Here is a 5,437-nt window from a genome sequence, read left to right as displayed (position 1 = left end):
GCTTTATAAAGCTTGAGAGTTGATTAATAGTTGCTCTTGGAGTATATTAACTGTACATTTATAATGATTTCACAGTCTAATTAAAATATGTTGAAAATACGTTCATGTAAAGCTTAAAACATATTTAAAGTGTTCTTCAAGTATAGCACAAAGTATATTTTAGGTGTATTTTAAATACTGTATGTATATTTAAGCTAAATTAAATGCACAATTAAGTATGCTAAAATATATTGCAAATACCTTAAAGTTGAGTTTAAGTAATGTTAAAAGACTAATTAATATACTGTAAGTTGTTCCAAAATAACACACTTAATATACACTTAGTACAATACAATTAAAATATAATAAATACATCAAGATAAAGTACAACTTAAGTATACTTTTTTTTTCACCTGGGCAGGCATCTGAATGTAGCTGTGGTAAAATTCCAGTTGTATAATGATGGCAAAAAAACAAAGTTGTCAAACCTAATCCTTTCAAACCTGAACATTATGCGACAAAATACACCACTTAACCCCTTTTTGCTCCTCGAGTTAAATTCAGTCAGTAATTTAGAGAATTGCCTAGATTTCTTTCACTGGACTTCATCTTTTAAGACTAAGAGCCGTTGAGAAAGTGCAGTTTAAAATCCCACTTTATGCAATCATCCATAAGACACTTAATCACAAGAAGTGGCATTTTGCAGCTGATGAACTGATAATCCTTAATAGAAGAAAGTGTTATTTATGATGTGGTGGGGGAAGGGAAGAAGAAGAAAATTTGGATTGCTCTTACACAGCACGATAAGCTGTTCGTGAACTTCTTTTGCTTAAACGTTCTGCCAAGAATATTCATGTAAAACTATATTTTTTTCTTCATATACTTTGCTCTTATGCTGACACACTCTTTCACCTCCCTCACCTTTCTGGCTGCATTACATTTCMACTACAGTTATCTTTAAGCAGAAATTTCTGACCCCAGACGGTGAACCCTGTCAATACCATTGAGCTTTTTCCTTGTTCTACCAGACAGAAAGCAAAAAGAGGGTAGATAGAAATCAGAGTGGCACAACCAGCCAGAAATAATGGATAGGAATTGAAAACTGTGTTTCACAGGAAGAAGGGCTCACAGGAGAAAAACTTATAGCGATTATAATGTACTCTTTCACATGCTCAGAATATAAACAGGGCTAAAAATCAGGCAGATGCTTTGATATTAAAATATTATGTTTTATTTCTTTACTCTGGGCACTGCAGCAAAACCTTCACACCTTTGATCCAAAACAAAATAAAACATGATTGTAGTTAAAACAACTTTTCCTTTTTCAAGCCTTCAACAACAACACATTTTCCAGAYTGTGGGAGTTGCTTGTCTACTTGTGTTGTTGATTTGATGTTGTACTAAGTCGTGAAAATTCAATATATTTCCACTACAATCTAAATGATCAGGGCAGTTGTTTGTGATAGCTAGTTTGCAAAATCTGTTGTTTTGTCAATAATAGCTTCTAGTTTCTAAAAATGTGTTTTTATTTGAAAAAGCTTTGTATGAGTAAATAAAAAAAAGATCTTTTCTGGTCAGTAAGATGTTTCATTTCTCAATTCTCTGTATGCAGTTAGTTGTAAAATGATTTTTTTAATAATCTTTTTCTTGGCATTGTTACAGGTATTCATTGCAACCCATGAAATCAACTATAACAAAGGTTAKCATAATTTATATGAAATATTGCAGTTAGTTTTCTCCGGTAGTTTTCCAGATACTGTATTTTCAYGTCGCAATATTGTCAGGTCGGTCGTGGAGGCAGCAGCTTGAGCATCGAGTTTCAGACCTCTTTCTACAGTTACCTCAGCTGATCTGAGGTCTTCCAAGGCCTTGTGTAACCTGGGTCTTCCCTGTGATCTCCTCGCAGTCTGAAATGCCCGGGAAATCTCCCCAGTGAGGCATCCAGGCAGCATCGTTATCAGATGCTTGAACCACTTCTGTTGGCGCCTCTCGATGTGGAGGAGCAGCGGCTCTGCTCTGAAGATCAACGGTAAATAATGTCAAAGAGAAAATTAACTGTAGTTGTTTTCAGAAGTTCATTTAGAATTTTCTTTCTTCTAACTTTACCTTGTAATGTGAATACAATGAGTATTTCAACATATTTTATTTCCACWATTTTATCTGGATATCTTTTAGGAGGAGGGAAAATATATTGGACCTGTGACCACAGTGACCTGTCCAGGGTTTACCCTGCCACTCACGCTGTGGCTGCTGGATATGGGCATCAGTGACCCCCGTGATCCTGAAAGGAATAAGCGGGTATAAATGATGGATGGATGGATGAATGGATGGATGGATGGAAAACATGAATTCAAACAGAATTTTTGGCTACTGTAGCCGCGGGCATGGGAAGAACAGGGACTTTTGGTAAATAAAGTATTTCTGTAGCTTTAAAAAATACAAATAAATCTATAAAACACAGAGTGATCGACAAAGAGCAAAAAGATAATTGCATTAAAAAGAGCAGAGCAGGTGCGGAGAAAAGAAAAAAAATATTGGGATAAATGGAAATGGACAGAAAAGAAACAACCCATCTCCTCTCATTGGGAACAGGAAAGGGGGCATAAAGGAGACKTAATTCAAAGCCACAGCTTGGAAACAATCTGAAGTGGATGCATTTCATGCTTCGAGTAAAGGTCACTCTCTTGTTCTCCATAGAGACAAGAGGGCCCTTCATATGATGAGAGAGATGAGTGTTCATCTGGGAAACCTGAAGGTTGATTCCATCTTATTTACTCTTGTGACACACTGGCACATACAGTGTTGGCAGGAAGAYAAAGATTTGATTGTGAAACAAGTGGCTCTCATGAATCTGTAATGTCAGTGAACGTAAACCACATTTTCTATATGAAGATGGCAGAAAAAGATGGAGTTTGACTTTGTGTGGTGGGAGCACGGAGTACAACTTATAACAACGGGAAGGTTGAAATAAGAAAAACTACTGAATTCCCTCAAAAACATAAATAAAAACCAGACTATTTTCATGATGTACAGATACAGATGTGTCATGTTTCTTTCAGCTGTATTATCTGTGAAACTGATGTCAGAGCATCTGACCTCAGAATAAGACTGTAAGATTTAATTTATTTTTACTTTAGTAGACTCTTTCATGGTATAAAGTGGAGAAAAGCAGCCTTGCTTTGCATACCAAATGGAGTGCGTTTTACTGAATAAAAAGTAAAAAAAAGGATCACTGAACATTTTAATTCAGTCTGACTCTTGGTTTGAAGTTAAAAGTGCAAGAACTTATGTTCAACTCATGATATTTTTTCATGAGCACTGCTACATAAACCATGCACATTGTTTTATTGCATCCTCTACTGTGTTACTTTCTACAAAGTTTGTTGAGGAAAACATGCTGACTAAACTGAATGTGCAGACAAGCAGGGGTGGTTTTAGGGATCGGGCCAGCGGTATTAGCCTCTGCTGAAATCTGACTGGCCTCGTGAAGTGCCCCTGTCCTGTCACTTATCTGTCCTTTGGGGGCCAAGCCACAAGTCGACGTAAACTCCCAAGAGAATTTAGATCCACAGCCCTTCAAGGCCATGGGGGGATCTGTAATCAGTTGTTGGGGAACAGAAGAAAATATTTTCGGTCAGGCAGACAATAATAATTTTCCATGTTCCTTAATGTCGGCTGGTACATCCAATGTGGCGACGCCAATCAGACAAATAGTGTGGGCAATCCCGCCGAGTCGAGCTCTCAGCTTCTCCAAGATCAATTCCATCTCGCCAGCAAAGTCCAGGGACCGCAGTCGGCCCACGACCCTCAGCAGAACCGCTTGCAGACCGAGTTCCAGCTCGCACAGGACTAAAGTCTGAGTGCAGATAGCACGGCAATCCTTCATCTTGGTCAGGCAGCCAGGAAATGGCCTGAATAGCCACTGACGCTGTTTTGTAGAACACCAGGAGCTCACCAAGCCAATCTGTAGAAATCCAGTGGTCAGAATCCAAATATCCAGATAGTTGAACAGAGCAGAACAGAGGTTCCATGTCCTCCCACAAAAAAAAAAAAATAATAATTGTTCCAAAAATTTATTAAGAGACTAGCTAACCAAATCCATAAAAATAAATCCATAGTTTTCAGTTTTGGATGAAAACGTACAGAAGGCTCCGAGCAGCAAAGCAGGGAAAATAAGGGAAGGTAGGAGAGAGGGGAAAAGCGTCTTACTCCTCCAAGAGCAGAACAATAAAAAKCYTGACCACTTATGTTCTWAAATGAACCTCTCTGTTTGTTTCAATGAAAATCTTCCAGGATGATMTTCTGTTCTTCTAAGGAACACTAAAGATCACTGACTGGTTTGAGTTCAAAAATRCTTTTTGATAGAGGATAAACGTTTTGGGGAAATTTTGCAAAAACGTGTTTTATCACAGGCTGCAACACCAACATGACTGGTTATTGACTCTTGGCTGGAACCATTCTGCCTGGAATTTGTGRGTTTGTCTCCGAAAACGTTAATTTGGCAGCTTGTAATTGTCCCTAGGTTTCAATTTCAATTCAATTTCACTTCAATGTATTTATATAGCACCAAGTCACAACAAATGTTGTCTCAGGGCACTGTACACACACCAAAGAATAATTTTTTTAAAAAAAAGCCAGCAGATTGCGTTGAATCAATTTATCACAGTCTCCCATCCTGAGCAGCACATTGGTGACAGTGGAGAGGAAAAACTCCCTCTTAACTGGGAGAAACTTCCAGCAGAACCAGGCTCAGGACAGGCAGACATCTGCCTCGACCGACTGGGTTTGGGGGGATAGAAAAGAGAGTATGTGTATTCATATAGGTGTAAGAGTAATTCTTTGTCTTTGAGTAACCCTTTGATTGACAGTTGATCTGTCCAAGGTGTAGGCACCAGGGGTCAGATTTATAAAGGWTTGCATGAAAACCATACTAAAAATGAACGTACGGCCAAGAGACGAAAATGGCATATGCCAAAAAAAAAATTCAGATTTATAAAACCATGCCTATGCATGTTTCACTGCATTTTTCCTTTATAGATCACAGCTGTGCCTCATAATTTGCCCACAAGTTCCCGCCTCAGGTTCTACCCTCTACACGCCCACACTCAACCATAAACAGTCAATGTAAAGTACCTCATGAATGTTAAGATGTATTTAAATCAGTCAGCTGATCAATGCCAACAAAAGTGATTGGTTCAGACACTCTCCGTCTTGACTCTGGAGGATGACAGGTGCTGACTGACAGCTGCTCACGTGAACAGAATGTCTGTAACTGACACCGATTTTTCCTCATTTTTGCAGGTTTACAGATGTTTAGAGGAATCTAATGATTTATTTCAAAAACTCACCTTCAAATTAATTTTCTCTCAGATGATAAAAACAATAAATAAAATAAAATAAGTCAGATAAAGTTAAGTTCACCGCTCTTCTCCCCGTCCTCCCCCTCTCTGCTCTGTTA

At 38.3% G+C, this 5,437-nt stretch overlaps 1 long non-coding RNA gene across 1 annotated transcript in view; it reads left to right on the top strand.

Moving 5' to 3' along the window:
- Nucleotides 1-2,258, top strand: part of LOC106532272 (uncharacterized) — a 21,691-nt gene extending 19,433 nt beyond the window's left edge. Inside the window, exons 5-6 of the long non-coding RNA XR_001312047.1 lie at nucleotides 1,886-2,008; nucleotides 2,155-2,258. This is a non-coding gene — a long non-coding RNA (uncharacterized LOC106532272). The remainder of the gene's footprint in view (nucleotides 1-1,885; nucleotides 2,009-2,154) is intronic.
- The last annotated feature ends 3,179 nt before the right edge of the window (nucleotides 2,259-5,437 follow it).

The sequence above is a fragment of the Austrofundulus limnaeus genome, unplaced genomic scaffold, assembly GCF_001266775.1.
Source record: "Austrofundulus limnaeus strain Quisiro unplaced genomic scaffold, Austrofundulus_limnaeus-1.0 Scaffold5, whole genome shotgun sequence".
In the NCBI taxonomy this organism is placed as follows: domain Eukaryota; kingdom Metazoa; phylum Chordata; class Actinopteri; order Cyprinodontiformes; family Rivulidae; genus Austrofundulus; species Austrofundulus limnaeus.
This window is presented reverse-complemented; position numbering and strand designations above follow the sequence as displayed.